The sequence below is a fragment of the Camelus bactrianus genome, chromosome 30 (assembly GCF_048773025.1).
Source record: "Camelus bactrianus isolate YW-2024 breed Bactrian camel chromosome 30, ASM4877302v1, whole genome shotgun sequence".
NCBI classification, from domain to species: domain Eukaryota; kingdom Metazoa; phylum Chordata; class Mammalia; order Artiodactyla; family Camelidae; genus Camelus; species Camelus bactrianus.
The window spans coordinates 18,925,326-18,951,786 of NC_133568.1; the positions used below are offsets into that span (position 1 = coordinate 18,925,326).

The 26,461-nt window shown below is 37.5% G+C and overlaps 1 long non-coding RNA gene across 2 annotated transcripts in view; it reads right to left on the reverse strand.

The window, feature by feature from the left end:
* Positions 1-26,461, reverse strand: part of LOC141573285 (uncharacterized) — a 411,281-nt gene that overhangs the window by 208,258 nt on the left and 176,562 nt on the right. The gene's annotated exons all lie outside the window — the stretch shown is intronic.

Genomic DNA, 26,461 nt, shown 5'->3' on the forward strand with positions numbered 1-26,461 from the left:
ATGAATCCAAACAGAATCTGTGTCTGGAAACCAGAGAAAACTGAAAAGGATAATCCTAAGGTCACCACTGAGAAAGCAAGTATTTCAGAAGTAAATTACCCCATGCTTCATTTTTTCCAGACTCACCTCTATTCCTCCATAGTATGGAGAAATACTATGAAAAGGAGTGGTTGTCAAGCAATTTCTATCGTGGGCAGTTCAACCTCAAATGATTTATGACGTTTTAGTTGTTTATTGCACACAATTGCTTTATTCGAAGGAAGTCTCAATCCAGCTGGATTTATTAGTGCCCTCATTAGATCAGTTTGCTGGCTAGAAGTGGCTTAATTTCACTTAGAAATGCCTTTGACTGTACTCCACCCCAGAAGTACGATCCAATGTACAAAAGTTGAGTAGCACACCACTTAGGACAAATACATGAATGCCTGTCCTTCCTCTTGTTAACCAATAAACAAAATGAAAACAATCAGTGATTCATAGGTAATTATGCAATGTATATAAAGATAAAAGCGTAATCCTCTGAGAACATAGGGAGTGGCAAAATTACACCTGAACATACCCTCAAAATTACTCCATAAAGAAAGCTGTTTTATACTCATTTTTTGTGTCCTTCAAGAAAATGGTGAGCCTTCACCCATTTCCAATGTTTTCCATTATTATAGTTTCATACTAACACTTACTCCTCATCATATGGTTATACGATATTAGAACTGGCAAGTCTATATACAAAGAAATGGTTTGGTGACATCCTGTACAACACCCAGCTCGGTAACAGCCGAGTGAGAGCAGAAATCCACCCTCTTTCCTCTATGAATAAGGTCATCCCAGGTAATACAGAGTTGCTGAGCTGGAAGAAAGTCAGTTAAAAGAAAGCACACATTGAGACTGTATCAGATTATATTATTCTAATTAAAATAGATCCTTTTGTTTATCTAGTCTTGTCATACTTTTTTTCTAAGTCATTGCATTGTTTGCAGCTCATTAATCAGTACCAATGTATTATTATCTAATAATAATGGAAGCAAATCTACCCATTATAATTCTCAAGGATCAGACGAATCCAACACTCACAGTTTCTATAATTGCTATCACCGATACTAAGAAGAGTAGTCAATGTTTTATGACTATAATCTACTTTAATTGACTTGATTCCTTTAACTAATTATGTGGCAATGTTTATTGTTATTCAGTATGTCACTATACAGCTTTGCATAAGCAAATAAAAACTATGTTAGCAGAAAAATCCTTCAGATGTCACTTTTTTTAATAAAATAAAAAGTATGAATAAGCTGGTAATTTAGAATACTGCAAACATTGCAACTAGACTCGATTTCACTTAGGAAAAAAGAGGAGTTATATATGCTCATATACAGTTAAGTACCAAAATTTACTTTTATCAAATACTGGTATTAAATGTGCAACCTGGTCATAGTACAGTTCTTAAAATCTGGAAATGCAAAAAGACAAGGTTGCTCATATCCTAGGCAGATAAATTCTATCTTCCAAAGAAAAATAAAATAAAACAAGTAGACTGCTTTATATAACAAAAATATAAGTGAACATATTCAAATTATCTATCCAAATGGTATTCTGAGGGACTATAATGAAAACATAAGTTTTGTTAACATATATGGAATGCCTCATTGAATGTCCATGCATGCAAGTGGTATAGCAAAATGATAAAACACAACAGGAAACAATAGGAAAATGTATCTCAAGAACTATAGCATAGCTACTGTTTTAAGACAATGATCTCACTTCTGGGAAATTTTTATTAAGAAAGTAATTAAGCAAAAAAAGCTGCATAAAGATGCCAATTGCAGTGCTATCTACAATGTTGAAAGAAATTAAAATGTTCTCCAGTAGATGAACATTTCAGTCAATTCTGGCATAGTAGCTCACTTGATGTAACATTTATCCATTATAATTATAAAGTCTATGTGAAAACAGAAAAGTTTAATAATCAATATTAATTGAAAATGCAAAATACACAATAGGAATATAGTGATGTTCTTTTTTTTTTTAACCTGGAAAAACTGTGAGGAGGATTCTACATAAACAATGTATTTGATAACAGTAGTAAAAGTAATGAGGACTTCATTTATTCACAAAACCATCCTATACTTGAGTGATTTTCTGTATTATCAAAAAGTAAAGAACAATAATTGAAGTATAAATTCCAGAGTAAGGATAAATTAATTCAAAACAAGAATTTCATAATTTAGGTAAGCAAAAGTTATAGCAAATATTAGTCATTTCCTTTTAGGTTCATTTTAATCAGAGAACCTAGAATTATCTTGGGATCTATTTGTACAAACAGAAAAATGGGAAGATAGCTTTCTGAATATGCTCACCTGTTTAAGAAAAATTGCTCAGGGCATCACTAGGTACTTTGAAAATAGTAAGTACTAAGTACCAATTAACTTGGAACAGCATCTTTTGCTATGAAACATATTAAATCGCCAGTACTTTATTAAAGTGTAGCACTGGATATTTCCTGTATCATTATCTTTCACACAATTTACCCTAAACTCTTGTCTTCATCTCCTTATACTTGCTTTATCAAATGTGACTTACATGACATCTTTCCATTTCTTGGCAAATACCAAGTATGAATCGTTACTAACACTGTAGCAAAAACCTAAGGGCCACTGTGAACTTACAGTTACAATAAAATGTCGCATCTAATGTAAAATGCTAATACTGAAGTGGTCATTGCACCACTGGGCTGTTTTATGAGGCATTTGTTCACCTCCAGAGTAGATAAACTGGAAGAATGAGGGTTAGAAATGTTACCCTGTTGGTAGAATTGGGTTATGACTTGGGAAGAGTGCCAAAGAGTACCCTTTTCTGTGTGTGCTTTGATGTGCCACTAAATTAAAAGTTACTGAAAAATTAATATTGCTAAAAACATACACAAAAAAGAACATGAGAAGAAAGTTCCAGTTGGAAAATGAAACCCAAGTAAATTATAATAAAGCAAATCTGTTGGGAGAGGGTATAGCTCAGTGGTAGAGTTCATGCTTAGCATGCATGAGGTCCTGGGTTCAATCCCCAGAACCTTCATGTAAGTGAGTAAATAAATGATTGATAGATAGACAGATAGATAGATAAACCTAAAGAGCAAATGTGTAGCTCCTTTGTAATTGATAGCGTGTGTCAAATTTAACAGTGTTAACTGACGGATTTCCTTTCCTTTGTAAGTTTAATTGTGCCCCCTTGTAGTCCCTGCTTAAATCAATTATTAGAAATATTAAAGCATCCTGAGTACTCCTTAGAATAAGCAGCAACTAGACTGAACACTTGTATCAACCATGTGCCAACATTTTGAGTCTGTAGTGTGGTTGGAATTTCACGTGCCTTGGCTCTTCACTAAAATGTTCACTATTCTCAGCTGGAAATTTTAGAGAACAATTGCATGCTGAAGATGACACGTGAGTCATAATTACTTTTTGGATTAACTTTGCATTTTGGAATTATTTTAAATTCACAGAAAAGTTGCAAAGATAGTACAGAGAGCTCCCACACACCCTTCACCTAATGACTCCTATTGTCAACATCTTAACCATAATATGTTTGCCAAAACAGAAACCAACATCAGTACATCACTATTAACTCAACTCCAGACTCTGGATGGCAGCAATGCTTCCCATAATGCCATTCTTCTGTTCCAGGAACTGATCTAGCATACCACATTGCATTTAGTATAATTACTTTTTGTAAGAAAAACAGAGGTGCATATAAATTATTTAATTACAAAGTAACATTCTCGTATCACCAATTTTCCTGCTTCATTGTGCCTCTTCCCAACTGAACTAGTAGTAAGCTCACACTGTGAAATTTCAGTGGCAAAACGACAAATACAACATTCAAATTATACATAGATCATGTTTGTGTAGCCCGTGGGCACGGCCCAGAACACCAGGGACAATACTATTACTGTTTGTTCGTTTGTTTGTGTGTTTTATTTCTCCAAATCCAAACTGCTAAGTTCCTGGCTGTAGAGCTAGCTGGCATGTCCTGTTACCTCCTTAACGAGCAACTTCACCCTGTGCACTTCCCCCGCTCAAGCACACTTCCAGATTCTATCTGGTCCAATGTAGAAAAGAATTGGTTGGATTTTCATAGGCGAGACAGAACCCTGATGTCTAATTAAACTTCTTTAGCTGTAGCTCACGTGGCCTCCCAGATTCCTGATAAATGTGGGCTGCCTGAGGCTGAAGCTGCTACCAGGCCATTAGGTGAGAGGGCTTCCTGCCCAGCCAGGCCTTGATTACCTTTAACAGAAAATAGCTCAGCCTCTGGGCTCAAATTATTCAAGTATGCCTCTTCCTGATTTCCAAGTCACCATTCCCTTGTTCTTAAATCTTTCAATTTAGGTATCACGTAGCCACTTTCTCAAGGCAGTAGACACTAAAAAGTTGCTATCCTAGGATGACTCTGGATTCAGACTCCTAAGACGTCAAGCTTCTGTCCTTTCCTGCTACCGATTCCTCTTTCCCTTCCCCAGGGGTAGCGCTTGAGGGGTTTCTTTCTTTATCAACACTCAAAACAGGAACGGACTGACCCCCACCAACTCTGCTTTCTCAATTGGAGCTTAACGCCTTCTCTGAGACCCATACATCCAAAACACAAAATCTTGCTTGAGGTTCTCCTGATGGAGGAGGCTGGCCGGCTGCGTCACTTTAGGTCCCATAGCAATCTGATTACTTTGTCCTTTCCCGCAGCCGAGACTTGGAGAGTACAGACCAAGGAACGATGGCCTAATCTCACTGCTCCAGCGCTCTCTCTTCCTAAAGCAGACTCCTCAGGCAGACTTGGGGAGATCACAATCATTACAGCCTGCCTCTCTCCCTGGGCAGAGCCCCCACACCCCTGTGCCATTACTGGGGGCAGGGAAACTGGCCAGATGCACACAGAGTAACACTTCCACTCTACAAGTGGTCCTTGGCAGTGGACAACAGTGCTCACTGGTCTTCTTGGATTACCCTCCCAGAATGGAGCCTCCAATTCATAAGCGAGCTAGAGTGGGGCAGCTGGAGCCCGGCATCCTTGCCTACCGTGCCCGGCTAGAGCTTCTCCCCTAGCAGGGAGGGCTGGCGGGCGGCAGAAGGGAGCCCAGTCCTCTCGGCCATGCCCGGCTGGAGCAGACTTCCACAACACAGAGCTGAGGCAGGGGTGGGGAAATGAGTGACACCAAGTGGCCTGCCCGTCCTGAGATTAAGTTAGACGGAGACTGGGAGCTGTGGGGAGAGAGAGTCTCCACCTTGGCCACACGTTACAGAGCAGAGCTGCGATAACACGGAGTCGGGGAGGAAGAGGAAGAGCCTGAGCCTGGCCCTACTCAAACGCAGCAGACTCGCACTCTTCTTACAGAGAGTTAGCTCATTCTCTTGAATAAATATGCCTCCATTTGCTGCACATTCTTATGACATTTTCAGAGACTCTAAACGGTTTTTGTTCTTGCTGCTTTTGTTGTTGTTTAATTATTCTCATGTTAAATGTGTCCACTGAGATCCTCACACAGTCATTCTGGCAGTCCTAGTATGCATTATTTTTATAGTCCATAATTGCAATTTTATTTTTCTCTTTGACAAAATAGTTACACGAGAAAGAATTATATGCTGTGTTTTTGCTTTTTAACTTCCAAATGATTGGGGTTTTATTGTCTTATCTTTTAATTTCTCATATTTCTATTAATATCCAGTTTTATTTTAATGTGATTTAAAATAATGTATTTTTTTTTAAATATACAATTTTAGGTCTTTTCTGTCAGCAAGTAAATGATTATATTTGCTGTCTTTGGAGGGGGTAGGGGGTGGGAAAAATGAAATGAGAAACAAGTTGTCCAAGAAAGAAAAAACACATCCATAATGGAAGATACTGAAAAATTGGTCTTCATGCTGACAGCAGGTTTCATCACAAACTAAATTTAAGAAAATTTCAACAAGGGCTTGCTTTGCTAACAAATCTTCACCAAGAAGCAGGTCATCTATGAATGATACAACATCAATTTTGTAGATTTACAGTGTCTTAAATAGTGAAAGATTATTTTCTTTCTAGCCTTTATTATTATAACACAGAAGCACAAAACCATGGAAGAGAATGAGAAGAAAGGAAAAGCTGTGCGCTGACATGTAGCTTTTGGTACCAGCTGAATTATTACAGCTGAGGCTACAAATGTGTTTCAGCAATCATGTGTTATTATTGTTTTGTGATCTACCAAAAGATACTACTGTGCAGTGTGAACTGGTATTAGATTATCCATTATACCAAGGAGGACATTCATACCCTCTAGTATGAAATGACAGAGATACAGCAAAGTAGCTACAATGGTGTTAATAAGCATATTATTATGTAAATACAGCTTTTCATTCAAAGAAGAAAAAGGAAAAGGAGGGGTAATCTCACAAAACACAAAACATTGTTTATCCGTTCTTAATCTTGTGGGTAATGAAACCACATGGCCTTTCTTGGGTTTAGAATTATTTTGCCCTTCAGAAGACATGGTAGTGGAGACTGGCAGTGTTTCCTTCTGCATATCCTAAGTCCAGTGTCCCATGTTATTGTTAAAAATGAAAAGTCATCAGAACCAGAAGCTTCACTGGCCAAAATGCCAAGAGAATAATCTCCTCTGAGATTAGGGAGGTCGGTAACCTGTAATCTTCTCTTGTTCATCAAAGATACGGCTGAAGAAAAACGATTGTCATTTGTTTCACAGATCTCAAGATGAGAACAATGAAAGCTGAAGGAATTACTAAATTCTTACAGTGACTATTGCAAAGGAAAAACTGGAATAGCTTCAAAACCAGGCAGAGTGACATAGCAGTTCAGAGCCGAGGCCCTGGGGATTCAACTATCTGAGTGCATTATCTTGCCTTCACCCCATATTCTCAGTGTGCTAAATAAGGACAAAAATCTTTACCCTTCTATAATTTAGTTTTGTCTCCTATAAAATGGAGATATTAATAGGGTTGTTGTAATATCACTGTTATTAACTGAGCTGTTGCTTGATTTTTGATGCCTTATCAACCCCTTGGGGGAAGGTTTTGGCAAGGTGCTGTGTTCTCATCTCAGAACTACAGAGGGAACCTTCAAAGAAACAATTCATAGAGTTTCCCATTTGTCCCCTGCACTTGCAGGGAGAGTGGAGTGTGGCTGAACCTGCTAGAGGAATTCAGCAAAAAGTAGAGATGGGGAGCAACTGCTCTGCTGCCTTAAGGTCACCGTGCAATCACTGAGTCACTGACCACAGAGGGGTGGGACACATGAAAGACCAAAGACCCCAGGAACAAGAAGCTGGAGGTGGGCTGAGGTGCTGAGGAAGGAGGACCACCTGAAATGAAGCTGCATCCATGGTGGATGAAGAACAAGGCAGGTGGAGGACCCCAGAAGGGACTTGCTGAAGGTCTCATGAAAGTTCCCCACGAGAGAAAGAAGCCTAATGTCTTTAAGACCCGAGAATGACAAGCCAGATTGCCAAGGAAATGCGTCACCAAAGACTTACCCATTATTTTCTCCCAATCTTTCCTTCCTATTTCCCAGTCCCAGAGGGAATGGAACCTCAAGAAGCCAGCTTGAGGAGGCAACGATGTGAAATATAGAAGCCAGTTATAGCCATATTTCCTACTATAAGCTTCCAACCAGAAACAGGCCCCAGCTGAGGGAAGAGAAAAGGTTCTGATGCTACATTAACTTTGGAATTTTGAAAACAGATCAAGGAATGAACATTCTAATTACATAACTGAGACTATGTATATGACAATATTGACCAGGATCCCTCTGTTACCTACAACGAAGGGGAAGAGCCATCAGTCTGTAGAAACATCAATGACCAAAGAAAATACCCTCATTTAATACATTTTAAAGGGGCAATTAGAGACAAAAATAAAGTTGCATTTTGACTAAATCATGAGTCATATCTGTCCAACAGCTACTTCCACCAAGGTGAACGCGCTGTTATTTTTTGTGGACAGTGGATTTGTGCGCAGGGCTGGAGCTCACAGCTCCCTACACCCCCTCCTCTCTCTCATTTCTCTTTGGAAATATGAGCTTCACCAACTAACTCTTCCTTTTCTCAGAGCACAGGTGGAACGCTAGTATTCTCAATAGCCCCACTGACCCTCTCTCTTTCACCTTCAACATATGCCTCCTAAAATCCCATCAAGGCAACTGACATCAGTAGGTCTGTAACTTCCAAATATCCTGGTCTTTTTCCTAAATGTAGAAATCTGCTTGTTGCTAATCTTCACCTGGATGTACCATCAGTATCTCAGGCTCATTATTTCCTTTTAAATTCCCTTGTATAATGTGTGTCACCCACGTTCCTGTGAGTCATCCCAGAATGTGGAACATACCTTCTCCCTGAACTCTTCCTACCCAATCCAATCTAGCAGTAAATCTTACCAATTTTCCTTTGTAGATGTTTATGAAAGCTATTATTTCTTTTCCAGGCCCATGGCCACAGTTTATACTAGGTAATAATCATTCTTTCACAAACTTAAAATAACTCTAATATGCCTTCTGAATGGCTACCAATGACAGATATGTCTAAGATATTTCCTTATTTATGTGAGATTCCTGACAAGCACCAGTTACAATGAAAACTGTTTTACATTCCTATAACATATTTCTCCGTTATTAATGTATGCATTGGAATTACCTAGAATCTGGTTATAATGGCAGATTTCCAAGGCAGCTCCTAATGACTCTGTTCCTGAGAGTCTGATGTGGTGTCAGAAACTCTGCATGTTTAACATGTGTCACGGGTGATCCTGATGCTAATGGTCTGTGAACCAATTATCTAAAACAACCTTTTAAAGCATGTGAGAGTGTATGTGCGTGCATGGGGGTGTGTACGGGGAAGACATCCATACTTTATCATGTTGCTTCCCTGCCCTCTTAAATGCTTTTCCAGCCTTTAAGACTCAAAGATCATTTGCTTCTTGAAGATGTTACTAATCCGTTCTCAACTTGCCCTAGATGAATCTATTATCAGAATACGCTGTACATCTTTCCATTATGACACTTATCCTTTGTATTATACTATTTATTTACACACTAGCTTCCAACTAGAATCTGAACTTTTTGGAGACAGTAACTCTACTTTATTCACCTAAATGTCTCTAGGACCAAGCACAGTGAATGGTATATGAGACGTTAAAAACTGTTTATTCAATGAACAAATTAGCAAATGACCTTTTCCTTCTTAAGGTCTTTGAGAGATTCAGGACAAGGAAATTTACATTCAGTACTGTTTCTTCTAACTGAATATTCTGTTTTAGCATTTTCCCATTTTCTAATTCTCTTGGTCGTCATGTTAGAGTAAAGTATGAAGGTGAGAACGTTACCTGCGTGTCAGGACACCATGGCAAACTATTGAGATATGAGGAGCGCCTAATAAAATCAATCACACAGAAAAGGAAGAGAATATTAAATTGAGGATGCATTTCTAACATCTAGCTCACTCACATAGAAATAAAACTTTAATAAGGTAACAGGCATGAAGTATGCTTTACATTTTTGTCCACTCTGTGTACACTTGGAGCACAGTATCTATTTTTAACCATATCTGCATTCGTCCTCAGAATTTTATATGCATTAGAGAATGAGTTGAGAATGCCCGAAATAAGAATTATAGAGTAAACCTAAACATTAATTATATACAAGATTGACTACAGTACACAGTTCCAATATCTGCCTACAATTCTTCTTATTGAAGAGCAGGTTAATGATAGGAGTAGTCATGGTCAAGAAATTATCATTCTGTTTACTGTGTTCTGAATTCCTCTTCTTGTAGTCCTAATGATCCTTCTCTGGTCCTTCACACACTTTCTTATTTCACATGGTTTTGTGCAGGGATCATTGCTTCCTTATTTCAAGCTCCTTATTACAGAAAAGTCTTACTCTGTACAGTTGCTGAAAGTTAAGATTTGGGGTGCATGTTTTTCATTAATTTTATTTTAAAGAGTTTTTTCACTATGTTGACTGAGCACCTGCCACCATGTATTTTTAGCTCAGTCATGATGTTTTCTTCCATTTGCTTTGCCCTGGAACTCAACTTCTTATATATGTGTTTCTTGTCATAAACCTCTTCATTCTCCCCCATGTTCTGGGCTCTACCCACACAATAGAGACAAGAAGTCACTTGTCAGTAAACTGAAATTCAAGATTTATCAGAAACATGGACACCATAATGGCTCTTGTAAAAGTCTAGTAAATGAGAATGCCATGCCTATGAAATATGAAATCTACCTCAGGCCAAGTATATCTACTAATTTGATGTTTGTCTTTTGAGACTAACTGGTTGACTTAATTGTTCTAATACCAAAATTTGAAAACTGTTAACTAGTAAAAGGAATATATATATAACTCACTGTAGAACAGGGAACCAGCAACAGAATTTGGGGGACACTATGTGACCAGAGCTGCCTCTCTTAGAAATCACATCTGTCAGGGGTGTACAGGCGAGTTCAACATGAGAACACCCTCAAGGTCAGAAGACCAGTTTTAAAGACCTGCAGCCAGAAAGGATGGTGGTAGCCGCGGAGGTGGAATTCGGCAGGTACGTGAACTTCTGCCTTTTAACACTCCTTGGCTAACACAAATTACAGGGGTGTATTGAGTTCTCATACTAGTCATAATGGTTATAACTTACAGAATTCAGAAAGCCTAACCAAGCACAGCCTTCATTCCCTCGCTTGACACACTTCTATGATCTCATTTTAGGCTTTTCTTTAGAAGAGCACACTTACAGTAATTCCAAATCAGCAGGTAATCCACATGTAAAATAAAACTTCTATTCTCAGATCTGAGATGATTTCTTTTCTAAAAGGGCAAAAAGGAAAACTCCACAGTCCTGTCAGTCCTCTGTTAATGAGCACTGAATTCACAGCTCCAGGTTCTGTAAACCTCATTTAGATGTGTCAGCAAGAGCCAGAGCTGTACTAAAGGTCTGAACAGGAACAATAATTAAGAAGGCTCAATGCCAATTCCTTTTCATCTTTAACTGCTGCTTACAGTTCGTACACAACAAATACTAAAAGGTCATCAGAACTCATTTGATAATGAGTGCATATTTATATTTCCAATTTTTTTTCCTTTATAACAAAGGTAGCGATAATGGGCTGAAAAGAATTGGATTTGGCCACGGAGAGCAGAAGTAGTCCTGGATAGAAAATGAGCCTAAATGCAGACCATACAGCACAGCCCACTCTCTGAAAACCCCTTTAGAATCACCCTACAAGAGGCAGTTAACGCATCATTTAGAGAAAATGCTCTCAATACCATAAATCAAGAGATAATGTTTATATCCCACTTCCGTGATGGGTCTCCAGTGGTGGAAACTTGAAAAAGGACTTATCCTCTCAGAGTCTTGGTTTTCTCATCTATGAAGTGGAGAAAACAACATCTAGTAATCTTTGCCCGAGGATTTATCTCCTAGGATTACTATGCGATCAAATGATTAACTCATATTAAAGCGTTTTAAAGAGCTAGGCACTGCACTAAAGGATAATATGTGTTATTCTTATTATTTAACCATTCTCAAGTTTTCACTTTCTTTCTCATTAAAAAAGGTGTTAACTATTCCTCACTTGGGGATAAACTTGACATTCTTCGGTAGAGCAGAGTACCTGGGCTGATTCAGCCTGGTCCCTCCTGTGATTAATGAGAAACATCTGAAGTCATTAACATGGACAGAGTTACTAGTAACTAGTCACTGATAAGTGAGAGTTACTACTGAGTTACTAGTACAGTTAGTAACGACAAAAACAGTACAGCTGCATTGCTATAACGACCTCACTCAAGTCAATGAATAGGTGGATAGCTTTTGTCTTTTTGGTAATCAAAATAGTCTTCTCTGAACCGACTCCACCGTCCTCCAGCCATCTACCACTGCTCACCTGGGCACTGCTTCATCTTGTGCTTTACCTGGCATTCCCCAGCCAGCGTCCAGAGGGGTGTTTTCAAAACCTCAAGCCCTGTGTCTCCCTCCACTCACAGTCCTCCAGCAATGCTCTTAGAAGCCCCGGGTCATTGTCCCTTGTGTCACCTCATCTCCTTCAATGCTCTTCTTCTTTCCCTTGGCATCGTACCGGGGACGTTGCTTTTCCTTGGATGTGCTAAGCAAGCCTCAGCATGAGGGCCTTTGCTCTGCCTGTTCCTTCTTCCTGAAATACTCTTTCCTGATCTCAACGCAAGTGTCAGCCCCTCAGAGATGCCGGTCACAACTGGTCTAAAGGAGCGTTTGCCACCTGCTGCTCCCCATCTGTGTACTGCCTTCAGAGAAATGATCAAAATCAGCAAGTACTGTGTATACTTATTTATTTTCTCTCTCTCATCCTGGAAAGTACGTCTCATGAGGGCAGGCACCTTGCCCACATGATTCACTAGGGTTTAGGATTAGGACCAGCATGTAATAGGCATGTTGTAACTATTTGTTGAAGGAGTTCTAAAATAAGAAGTAAATGGGAAATGTTTTTATTTTAACATTTTAACGTGGATGCCAATGTTAATAGAAAAATAAATGCCTCCTTGTACAAGGAACATCTGGGAAAAGATTAAGAGAGCTGAGTATTACAAAGTTATATTTCTGTGTTTTATATACAGATGTCTACATAAAAGAAATAGAACTGAGTGAAATAAGAAAAATTAAGTTAAATCATTCCTAATTTGAAGTTGGAATAAAATTCTAACTCTGCATACAACTGACTGCCACCACTACTGCTACTACTACGCAAAAAGAGCACCAGTAGCCGGTCCAGGACGTACAAATGCCGGCTCTCACCACTGCAACGTTGCTATTTCATCACCATCGTCATCGTCACCAGTAGTAGTACTTCTACTCCTTCCAAACACTTACTACGTGGAAGGCATTCATTACAAGTTTTACAGAAAAATCCTAGGAGGTAAGTGTTTTACAGAAAGAAGGTAAGTGATTTTCTTTCTTTGGTCAGTAAGTGATGGCACCTGGACTCACGACTGGTTAATATTAAAGACAATCCTCTCCACCATGCTGATAAATTCCCTTGTGTGTAGAAAAGCACCAGCAGTGTGCTGTGACGCTGTCTTTGATCTTCTCATAGTGTTAAATGGAGACCTGATTTTGACTCCCTGCACATGTATGCAACGTAGGTGAGTTATACATACAAGTTCTCTCAGCATCTGTCAATAATGATGCCTGGAAAGTGGTCCTTTTCAGTAAACAAGTGGGCAGGCCACAAATAAAATGATGTCCCATGCTTCCAAAGGACAGTTTCAGTTCCCCAAATATAACGTTTCTAGGTTAAAAATAAGTTTTCATTTCATTTTGACAACGAAAATAATATTGAATGAAAGAAATGCCTCCCAATAATGTTCTTACTATAATTATATTATTTTAGGAAGGAAATGCATGTTTCTCCTGACAGAGATGTGTGTTTACTTACTTTGTAGTGAAAATCTTAACAAAATATAAGATTCTGGCTTCAAAGAAAGGTGGTAAGATTTCCCAAATGGCCCCTAAACGTGCCTTGTGGTTGTTTTATTTGGTCCTGGATACTTCTGAATTTTCTGCTTCCTCTTTCTCTATTAACATGCACATTTGGCTCACTCCTAATAAGATCCTGAGCCTTTGAAAGGCTAGCATCTGGCATAATGAGGACTCAAGGTGCATTTCAGTTATAGAGCCATATCGCCATTGATATATGCTCACAGCCACAGATTCACCATTGAAGTCGATCCTGGTGGAATTATCAAGTAAGAGTTTTACAGAACCTAGATTTTAAAAATCTGTTTCATTGAAGTATAACAAACACATGGAAGGTGCATGCATCATAAATGTACAGTTTGATGGATATTTCATAAGGTGAATATACCTGTGTAAAATTAGCATCCAGATGAAGAAACAAAATTTTATCTGCATCCCTGATGCCACCCTTCTGCACCCTTCCAGTCTTCTCTACCCCTTAAGAGTAGCCAATTTTCTGACTTCTAACATCTTGGATTAGTTTTCGCCTGCTTTTGAACTTCATATATAATACCTATTTGTTTGTGTTGGGCTCTCGCTACTGTGTGTGTGTGAGATTAACCCACACATTGTTGCAAAGAGTTGCAGTTCAGAATGTTAGATTCTTAGATGCTTAAAAAATATACAACAATTAAAAATGAGGATTCTACAAATGACAGGTTTCACAGTCATAAACTCAGTTGGTTATTTTCGGTCAAGAAAAAATCTGTATCATTTTCCCTTTCCATTATAGATTAGCAACTTCTGCCCTCTCTGACCTAACACATGAGGGGTTTTTATTCAATGTATGTCAATGTTTTTGACATTGTGATCCCTCAAAATTCATATTTTGAAATCCAAACCCCAGTGTGTTGGTATTAGGAGGTGGCCTTTGGGAGGTGCTTAGATCATGAGGGTGGAGCCCTCACAGATGAAATTAGTGCCCTTATGAAAGAGACTCTATAGAGAGCCCCTTGCCCCACCCACCAGGTGAGGATGCGTCATGAAGGTGGCCCTCTGCAAACCAGACACTAGCACCTGCCCATGCTAAAACCCTGATCTCAAACTTTCAGCTTCCAGAACTGTGAGAAATAAATTCCTATCCTTTATATGCTGCCCAGTCTCTGGTATTCTTCTAGAGGAGCCCCAACTAGCTACGACGATGGTAAAAGATGTATTGGAGCCTCTATTCTTATCTTTTTCTCTTCTAGTGAACAGGTGACAAGAGAAAACATAGACCAAATACTGGCATTTGCTAGAGAGTCGCTTATGTTTCTCTATTTTCAAGGGTTGCTAAAATGGAAATGCCTGCAATTTCCCCTTAAACGTCAATAATCTTCATGTCACAGATGGAAAGATTGTATTTTTCCTGTGCCTCATTGTAAGTCATTTGCTGATGTGTAAATCTAAAGTCCTTTGAGGGTATCAGAAATGCACATGATGCCCCTCAGTGACCCATTTCTACAGAGGGATCTCTGAGCTGAAACGTACCAGGGTTCAGGGCAAGAGAAACACACTCAACTAGAGCGTGTTGTGGTGATTTCACAGCTGCAGATGCTGAAGAGCACAGATTATTCCAGCTAAGGCTGGCATTAATCTAATCTCAAAATCCTTGCTTCGGTTCAGCCTATTTACAAAAGCATCACAATTCCAAGATTTGCTTTTAGCCAATTTGCCCCACTTAGTGAAAAACCATGTCCCCTTTGGGGGGATCTGTTCCACCTGAAATTCAGAAGTCACACTCATCTAAAGACCCTCATTTTGGAAGGTTCTAAGATTGTCTGCAGCTTTGCAAATATATGCATAGGATTTGGGCAGCTCTTTCAACTAGGCATAAGCTGTATTTTGGAAATAAATATAGAAGCCTTCACAAATGTTCACTGTCCCTTGAAACAAACAAGTGAAAAATGATTGTACTTTGAAGTCAAGTGATATTTTGATGTAGATTTTCACTCTGACTTATAAGAAACAGACAGACCTTGGCAATACAAAAGAGGCTGCATTTACATACTGCTTCCAGCAAATTCTTGAGAGTGAAAAATCACCACAAGAATATAAAACACACAGACCACAGACCTATCATAAGCACTGCAATCAAACTGACCGTTCAGCAATCCATATAGAAGTAAAATATGCATAATGCATTCCAGAGAAAGATCTTTGGTCATGCCTCCAAATGGCCAAATGAACCAAACCGCTCGCCATTTTCCTTACACATTCCACTTCTATGTCTTTTCCAAAGCTTTTTTGCTCTAGCTAGTTTTTTTTTTATACCCCTTTCTGGAGGAGTCCGTATCCTCCTCATAATTTAAGAAACACCTCATATTCCACATACACCCTCTGAGCCTTAATAAATGATCACATTAGTTAATACACTCTTTTCAGTAATTTTAACAATAATTGCTATGGTCTGAATGTTTTTGATCCCTTAAAATTCATATGTTGAAATCCTAATGCTCAAGGTGACGGTGGAGGTAGGGTCTTTGGGAGGTGCTTAGGTCATGAGGGTAGAACCTGCACAAATGGGATTAGTGTTCTTATAAAAGAGACCCCACAGAGCTCCCTAGCACCTTCTGCCATGTAAGGATACAACAGGTCCAACCCACAAGAGGGTCCCCACCCGACCATCCTGATCTCAGCCTTCGGCCTCCAGAACTATGAGAAATAGATTACTGTTGTTTATCAGCTGCCCAGTCTGCAGACGTTTGTCAGAGCGGCCCAAACAGACTAAGACAATAACTAAAGCAACAGCACTGACAACAGAAGCTTCCATGTTTTGAGCTTCTTGTATTTCCCAGCATTTCACATGTTGTCTGCAGTAATCTTCAGAATAACCTAAAACAAAGAGTTTATAGTCCCCATGTTACAGGAAAGGAAAGTGAGGCCATAAAAGGTTAAATAACTTGGCTTAGGTCACACAGATAATGCACAGAAAAATACAAGTCTGCCTGATCCCCAAACCCATGTTCCCCTCAGGGTGCTGCGCTGATGCTATACCGCTCATTTCTGAATAAAGTTGCGGGGTCTCAAGCTGCTCCTGGGTCAGCCCTTCTCAACTTGGAAACATCAAGTAGATTTGCTCCCTTTAATCTTATTAAAGCTGTTTCTTCTTTTAAAAACGAAATATTGCAAATTATATATGCTATTACTGCATTAACAAATAGTTTAATATTACATCATAAGAGTATCATATAAGCAGATGTTTCTTATTGTCCATCAGTTCTTAACCACGCAGGGTATTATCTGATCAGTGTCTCAGTGCTTCTATGTTTATTGCCTTCTTCACTTCCTCTCCTGTCCCTTCCAGTCACATGCTTCTTTGTGTGAACGTATGTGTGTGATCCTTTTCCACCCTGGCTTAACACCCAATAATTTTAATTCTTCTGAGCTTTGCTTTCCATTGTGAAATACCTTACAGGGTTTTGTTATTTCTTTCTTAAGTCTCTCTTTACTGTGCTTTTATTTCCCCCCACATATTTTCTGCTCTTCTCATCCACATTTTTCTATTCTCTTTTCTCTAGGAGAAAAGAAAGAGGTATTTCTCCTGCTGCTTCCACTGCTCTGGATGCCTCCAATCTACCTTCACATACTCCTCTCTCCATCTTAAATTATTCGTACTTGGCAGTGGCTCGGCTGCAGCTGCCCAACATCAGGTTTCCTTGGGTGACCTCTTTTCCCAGTCCTTTTTCAATCCATTAGTTGACTTCAAGGAGCAACACTAAAAGCATTCCCTTGGAGTGTGCAGTGGTTCTGAGTTCACCTTTTAACCAATTCCCTAAACAATACAATTTTCTATTCATTTTCTCTCCAGAAATCAAGTTATTTTACAGAGAAACAACTAGTTTTCTGGCAGAGGACTTCTTTGACCATTCTTTCCAAAACTGAAACAAACCCAGATTCCAATTTGTGTCCTAATTTCCTTACCCTAAAGATTATCACCCGCACAATGGCTCCCACAGTGTCCTTGAAATGTGTTGGTGAGTCATTTCGGAGGGTACAGCATTTGGTCTTTAACTCCTTGCTACTGAATCATGTATCATGGAAAGTCATGCCAAATGATGGAATTCAAGTTAGCCAAACTTTAGGTCAGTCAAAGGCAAAATGATTTTTTCCCCTGAATTGTTAGGAAATTACAAAGATGCTGATCGAAACACAATGGGTTGAATAAGTTCATTTGCAATGCATTAACCATTAACCACCAATAAGCATAACTTAGTTTATTATGACATAAATAATACTTCGAGTGCAAAATCAGCTTGTACCTTCAGGAACTTGAAAAATAAAATTGGGATATGATAATACACAGAATTAAGGAGCAAACCTAATGAAATGAAAGAACAAGATTGACTTCGACTTTAGGCAGTAGATTATTCAAGTGTGTGGTGTGAGAATAAACCACACAAAACAAGGTTAGAGGAGATAATAGTAAGTCTTATCATTTGGATCTTAGTTAAGTGCAAAGATTCGATTATTATAGACAGATAGACCTTCCATGTTTCAGATGATTAAAAAGAATTTTGAGGCTCAATGAACAATGTGAATAACTCCACAAAAGGGAATATTATTTTGAATACAGTAAAGGATTCAATGAATTGTTCAATGATTTTTGACAAAGCATTATTTTTGATGATTAGTGGAGCATGAACTATGCATGAAAGAGAAAAAAAATTTTACCTAATTCATCCAAAATATCATGTTCCTTAGACATTTATTGCTTCATATCACTTTAAAGCAAAGAAACTATTATTTGGAGAATGCTTGTGCTTGAAAAATTGCCATTCAGCTTGTTAGAATGAGCACTGTTATTACTGAGAAAACAACTTTCCTGAAAACAGGTTCATACTGAGAAGAAAACGATGCAGAATTTTGAAACCGGTTGCTTCAACCGTAGACGTGTTAGTTGAGCAACAGTCTACAGTAGAGGGAAATTTTTTTGTCCATTTGGAAATTGTGAATTTTCTTAACAATGATGTAGTGATCAACACTTCATTCTGTGCATGGCAAGTTTTTAATGTAGGGCTTCATATGGCTTGACTTTTCTCAGCTGCACTGTATCACACCTGAGTCAACTGAATTGTGGCTGGGACAAAAGAAATCAGTCAGTTTCCTCAATTAATTTTGCAAATAAGAAAACCCTATCAAACAGTTGTCTGCTAGTTTCAAAGGAATGTTTTTAATATATTCAAAATCTCCATGACATATTCTAAGAAATCTGATGGACCCATTCACTGTGTCAGCTGAACTGTGGCTCCCATCTCTGCTGCTGCAATTATGCTATCTACAAACTCTTCATTAAAAACTATGCTTTATATTTCAAAAATCCAAAGGTGTAGGACAAATTTAGAACTAAAACTATATATTCACAGAACTGAGGAAGTTTCAATTTTTTAAACATTAGGAGGATTTGCTAGAATAAGGCAACATTTTAAACACTTGGAAGGATGTAATTAATAATTTTAAATGTGATTAACCAAAACCTCCTGCATTTGTAAACATCAGATGCTACTGTGGAAGTTACCTGCTCCCTAACAGGAAAACTACTGTTATATTCATATCAAAGGGAAATGCTTTAAACACATTTTCTCAGTGAACTTACTTGAAATTCAACCTCATTGTCACTTTTTCCTATACATTAAAAAACAAAACTAGCATACTGTCAATGCTTAGAATCCCTTTACAAAAGAAGTATTTTGCAATAAAAGAAAAATATTCTATTGTGATATAATTTATTGATATTATTCTCTTCCTATAAAAATAACAGTTCTATACAATCCACGTTTCTCGTTAATTTTACAAAGTAAACAAGTATTCCTAGAACCAGTTGGAGGAAAAAAAAAGGAAGTTTATCAAAAATATCTTTTTCCATGAACAGATAACCATTTTTTTTGTTTTTTTTAGAAAATTTGTCAAAAGTTGGTGCATTCTCTTTGTAATAAATTACATATGTAACACCCTGTTCAACTGGTATTTATTTCGGTGTCCTTATCTTTAATTACATAGTATCATTGAATGATACGAGTGGTCTTTTCTAATATGCTCTTATCTTTGTAAAACTCTAAAAGATTTCCAAATACAGTAACTATATCGTGTTCAAAAAATAACAATAATGTAGGTTGGTATAATCAAATACAGATTTTTATCACCTTCTCTCTTGAAATCACAAATGAGAGAAACAGAAAACAACTTTTCTTAAGTGTCAAAGTTGATAAAATTGTTGCCTGAATTAAATGAAATGTTTTAAAGCACTTAGCATAGTCCTGGAACTATAGTAAGTATTCAGGATACTATAGTTTCCTTAATTTCTCATCTCGATATGGGCGGAAATCATATCCTTTTGTATGACCCTACATTCTAGTACCTCATATGGCGCATAACACACAAAATTTACTAAACAATATTTGTTGAATCATCACCAAGCATCAAGTACTATCTACAGTTGTAAGGATATAGGCAGGAAAGAAAAATGATGTCTGCTTTTAATGAGCCTTCCACCTTGCTGTAATTTGAGTGTGGATACTACTCAATGATGCCATAAATCTAAAGGGTAAAATATTAATAGATCACATCAGAGTTGGAATCCAACCTCTGTATTCAGGTTTTTAAAAAATGGATTAAAATAATACACACACAGATTAATCTCAGCCTGATTAATCAATAAGACTGATTAGGAGGAAACTGGGGGAAATGAAATGTAGCTACCTAAGGAAACAGTGCAATAGTAGGCGGCCCTGACAAAAGGCTTGTAACCTTATTAAAAATATTTAAAGTTATTGGTCGGTACTGCACTGAAAATTATCCTTGGTTCTATAGGATTTTTCATACAACTCTCAAAAGACTTTATTCAAATGAGAAATACATCTTTAAGGTGTTCACTCCTTGAATTCATCAAATCTTAAAGATCAGTGTATTAGGGTTCTACAGAGAAAAAGAACAAACAGGATGTGTGTTGTGTGTGTGTGTGTGTGTGTGTGCGTGCGCGCATGCGCGTGCAGAGAGAGAGAAAGAGAGAGAGACTTACTATAAGGAATTGGCTCATGGGATTAAGGAGGCTAAGAAGTTCCAAGATCTATAGTCAGCAAGCTGGATACCCGCAAGGGCCAATGGTGTAGTTTCAGTACAAACTCTGGCAGGATCCAGAGCCAAGAAGAGCTGATGCTTGAGTTTGAGTCTGAAGGCAGGAAATAAACCATTGTCCCAGCTGGAAGGAAGTGAGGCAGGAAGAGTTCCTACTTACTCCTGGGAAGGTCAGCCTTTGTGTTCTATTTAGCCCTTCAATTGATTGGATGAGGCCACCCACGTCAGGGAGAGCAGTTTGCTCTACTCAGTTTACTGATCCAAAGGTTAATGTCATCAAGAAATACCCACCAGATACACTCAGAATAATCCATAGCCAGATGTTCGGCATTCCTTGGCCTTGTCAAGTTCATACATAAAATTAACCATTACAAATAATCTTTTATTCTAGTTTTCAAGTCCCATTCTTCAGCTTTCCCTCTGTTGTCATACTCCTAGTAAGAAATCAGCTCATTGAATTTCAAGGATGGAGGCTCTATAATTCCTTTTTTTTCTATTTGGGGTCTGAAGCTAATAGAGTTTTCACTGTTTCTAGTTGAATGCCTGGGAGACATTTCAGATGGGTTTTTAAATGTCATTTCTATTCTTTGAAATAATTTCATATGAAATGTATTAAAATAATTGCTCGCAGTTACCAAACACTGGACTAAAATACGCTGATAATCCATTCATAAAAGCCTCCATGTTTCAACTCATGTTTCACAATGAATGAGAAAAAGGTTGGGCAAGTTCTCAAGGAAGCTCTGGCAGTTGTATGAAATGGTCCCCACCTAGCCTTAATCCATTCCCTTAGACTTGGCCTTCACACACATCCTTGCTGAAGAGGTAGACTTCGCAGCAATTTATATTCCACATGAATATTTGTAATTTATTCTTTCCCCCTGCTTATACAATCATATCCGATCTGATAGAATCAAGGAGATTTAATCAGTTGACTTGTCAGTGGCCAATCATATTTTTTATTCATAATTTTAACTAAGACTAAGAGTAGAAAGCTACGGTTCTTGAAAGATCTTAAAAAATAGGAACTAAATAGGTTTTTTGTTTGTTCGTTTGTTTTTTATGATCAATAGCAAATGAAAGGCAATGTTTCCGCAGGAAGAAGCTAAACTTCTTATCTTGCTTGCAGGGCTCTCTAAGGTCTGTTCTCTGTCAGACTGGCCCCGGTCATCCCAGCCTACTGCTAGTACCCTTGCTATGTGCTGATCTAGCATATGTTCCCTATAGACATGTATAACCTCTTTAGTGAATTATTTAATGTTTTTATTCTTTCTTGTTCATGACTTAATCCCCATCTAGCACCCAACTGAGAGCAACAGTGATGGTCTACAAATATTTGGTAAATGGATGAGTGAGTGAATAAATAGCAAATAAATAACAGGTTGATTGCCAGATATGAAAAAATCAGAAATGATATACAATGTGGACCCATAAGCATTGGCCTTGATGCTTGAGTTTACTGATTCCCCTGGCACCAGTTTCTAAAAAGCCTAGTGCATTTTACCTGATTGAGATATTGTTCTGTACTCGTTTAAATCAAAATAAGACTTTTGCACGAGTGTGGGTGTGTTTCTATGCCTTAAACCAATACCCTATGTCCAAAAAAGAAGGTTATCAGGAGGCAGAGTGGCCAATTATTACAGAGCCCTCATTTTTCCTCTCCAAGAAAAAAACAAACAGTTGGAAAGGACCAAAGGTCAGCCTTTCCTCTAGGAAAATCTGACATATGTCAAAGATAATTGAATTTTTTTCACTCTCAAAGTAAAGTACTATCTGGATAGTAAATTTTATACAAATAACCAAACAAAAAATAAATGAACTTGTGAAAAGTAATATCTTCTAGCTACACAGTTGCAAGGCAGCCATGAAACTCCTCAGTGAGAAGTCACTAGAATCATGACACAGTGAAGAATTATTTTAGAAGAATTTATACCAGAAATAGTTTCTTAGATGTAGATTGACCAAAAGTGGTCATTTATACAGATAAACGTTCCCTCTTTTATTATGCAGTACATTTTTGTGGAGTCAGAGCTCATATATGGGAAAGGAGGAACACAGGCGTGACTGGGACAACAGTAGGTCACAAATGAGGGAAAATCGGGTCAAACATCAGAATAACGCGAAGCAGCAGCAAAGAAAAAGAAAACCCTTCTATGCTCTGCTTCTACACATAGGCTTTTAAATGTGATGTAATCAGAGTGAAAATATCTCACACTATAACTTACTGGAGGTGAATTAAAAATTCCCCAGGAGTCTACAGCCATACCATCCTGAATGCACCCGATCTCATCTGATCTTGGAAAAACTCCCCAAGACTACTCAAATTCAACAGAACATAAGAAAAGCAGTATTCCATTGAGAAAATTAGCTTTAGTCCAACTTTTCAAGTAATTTTATTTAGTAGGATTTTTTTTTTTTACTTTCAAAGGACAAATACATTTTCTGTTAATATATGTATACCCTTCCTCAAGCAATTAATTTATACTGAGAGATATCTAGAAGAAACAAACTATAGAAGGCCTATTCAAAGAATATCTACTCTCACATTAAAGGAAAGATAACAATACTTTCAAAGATAAACTATATTTTTCCAGAGTATAGTCCTAAACGTGTTACACAAATGTATCATTTATGCACGTTTTTCTGCATTATGTTGCCTTAAATACCTAGGCATCATAAAAACTCACTACAGAAGTGCCTTCATGCAGTATCTAAATGCATCAAGCCCATTATTCATTCTTTTCAAACTTACTTTACAACAAATAATCATATATGTTTTACAGATAATTTAAGTGGGCACTTCACATAGTTTCACTAAAATTAGTTCCCAATAAAACATAGTATATTAAGTTTCAAAAGCTGTTAGGAAAATATTCACAGGCACTGGAGGCATTAGATTCTTTCTTTCCTTTAGCATTATCCCGTGCACAGTTAAGACGAAGAGATAGAATTGCTCCTCCACCACAGTGTATTAGGTTTAAGTATTATAATGAAAGATCTGAGGTCTAACACATTCTGGGAAAGCCATAAATCCTGCGCTAACAGTCAGGTGGTACATTAGGGAACTATAAGTGCGTGATACGTGGAGTATTCAAGTGAGAAATATATCAAGCCTACTATCCTTGTGAGAAGTTCAGCAGACGTAAAAATATTTGGAGTCATATTCTCTCAGTTTGTAAGATATTCACTAAATACTAGTAAGACTCTGTAAACTGCACTATCTGTGTGGGAGCATTAGGACAGCACCTGGTACACTGCAGCCATAATATTCCAGAGGGGCCCTCTAACACGCTGAAACAGGTAAGGGATCTTTCAAATGTGTTTTTGTTTGTTTGTTTCAGTTTGTTTTGTTTTGTTTTAAACAAAGAGATACTTTACCTGCATAATCTGATCAACCCCTTGTCTAAGTAGCTTTTACATTATCCAAAGCCTCTTCTAGAGTGTACTGAAAACTAAAATCCTTGTTTTCTTGTCTCAAATTCTCTATTCAATTTAATTAAACTGTATTAATTTGTTTTCCAATTTTACTTGAATTTTATAATCATTACAGCCTGTCATGGTGGATTTTCAGCTATTTAAATACATGGTGCTATTTCTCTTTCTCTCTAAAATTAATGCTAAGGCCAAGGACACATTTTTTAAAGCTGTATTATTAATTTTATTATTATTTTATTATTATTACAATTATTAAGATATATAAATTTTTTATTTTAGGAATCATACTTAACAGAGTCAGTTCCGTTAATGAGCATTTTATTTAAACATATATGCAGTGAGAAATTTATTTGCCTGCAGTGGTACTGGCTAAAGAAGAGTTTAAAAAAAAAAAAAACTAGGCCTAACCTATGATATGACTATAGGTGAACCAGACAAGGCTGAAAAACTAATTTAATTAATCAAAATTCCTAAGTTACAGAAAGAATAATTCTTAGAAACATTATTCTTGACATTAATGTGGTATTTATTTTATCCTTGAGAATTTAATTAAGAATTGTTTTTCACTCAAATTCAACAACAATTGTATGAACATGTCTTTAGATATATTTCAAAAGAGAACACAGAGCAAAATAATAGCCTTTCTACTGTGATGACTTAATATGTGTGTATATATATATATAACCACAATAGGCCTAAACTTACTGTCAGATTGGATAACAGGTCAACTGAATTTTGCAATGCCTCTTTTTAGCAGGCTCAAGCTCTTTTCATTGAAACAACAACAATTTTTAAAAAAACAGTGTTTTTTTGTGGAATTCATAACAAGGTGAACACTTCTAGAAAGAATGTAGAAACAGACACAGGTAAACTTTATAAAACACCTCAAAACTCATGAAAATGTTTTTTCTTTGCCCTTGGGTATTTTGGAAGCATTCACCACTATAGCACTAAATTTGATATTTGAGATAAATTTATCTCAGTTCATTACTGTTTATTGCTCAAAGTCTAATAGAAGGTACTGGCAAATTTGCTCCATAACACCTAAAAATATATTTTAAATTATTTCAAAATTGTATTTTATGAAATAGATCTTGTTTTCTGCAAAGTAGTCTAAAACTTTTATTCAAAACTTATTTTGCAGGAGATAAAGAGGCAGATTTCATTTCTCAGTGATACACCAAAAACAATATACTTCACTTTTTTCAGTTCACTGAAGTATAGATTTCTATGCCAAATATGATATTCAGAAAAGTATTCTTTCACTAATTTTCATAACTTCAGGAAACACAGAAAATGTACCATGCTTGGTCTTATGAAATAGTGATGATAAAATTTTAGAGCTGGAACATCCTAATAGTCTCAGTTCACATATTTTATATTGATTTTTAAAAGATGCTCAAGCTCAGAAAGATTCCATACTGAATGAAGGTCACATAAGTTGTGACAGACCTAGGAGTCAATGTCAGATCATCCACTCATTTACTTATCACATGTGACCATTAATGAATCACACTGTTACAGATGTGTGAGATGTACCAGCAAACAAAGCAGGCAGGCAAGGATACTGATCTCATGGAATGTACATTCTAACAAGGAGAGACAGAAAATAAAGAAGAGACAAAATAGATACACAAATTATATTCTATGTTGAATGTCACAAGTACTCTGGAAAAGAAAAGAAGAAAATGTGAAACACATAAAGAAGTTCAAAGAGTAATGGAGAGAGAGGAAGATGACAATCATAAATGGGTTGATCAGTACAGACATCACTGAAAAGTAAGGAGTAAGTAAAGAGCAGGAGATGAGAGAGCTAACCTTGACAATGTATCTGAGGATCAAATGATGCAGGCAAGACAAGTAACACCAATTCAAATGATTCCAGGCTGGATAGGGCAGGGTGTTTGTGGAACCACAAGGAATCCAGGATGGATAGAGCAGAGGGAGAGAGAGGAGAGCAGAAGTTGAGGTCCGAGAGGCTGGCTGGGTTCAGATTATCTTATCTTGTTATGGTCCAGGTCAAAGATGATGGTGACTTGAACCAAGGCAGTAGCCATGAGGTGGTGAGAAGTGATTGTTTTCTTCCTTGAATGGGTAAAGCCAGTGTGAAGAAAGAAGGTTAGAAATACTACTGGGGCATGTTAACATTGACAGTTCAGTTGAATATGCTAATGGAAAGTAGGCTGTTACATATATTAGAAATCTGGGCTGGAGACATAAACTTCAGAATTGTTGTAGGAATAGTATTTAAAACCATGATACTGGATAAGTTTCATTAAGAGGATGAACATACACAAGAAAGAGAGGAGACTCGAGCTTCAGTGCATTTGTTGAACATCTTTCATGCCCCCAAATCATATCCTTTCTGCCTACCTTTTTTTTTTTCTTTTCCCAAAAGTCTTTGATGCATCAGCCAGCCACTCTATATGGGTGCAGCTCAGTGTGACAGACTTCGTCTCAGCTGCA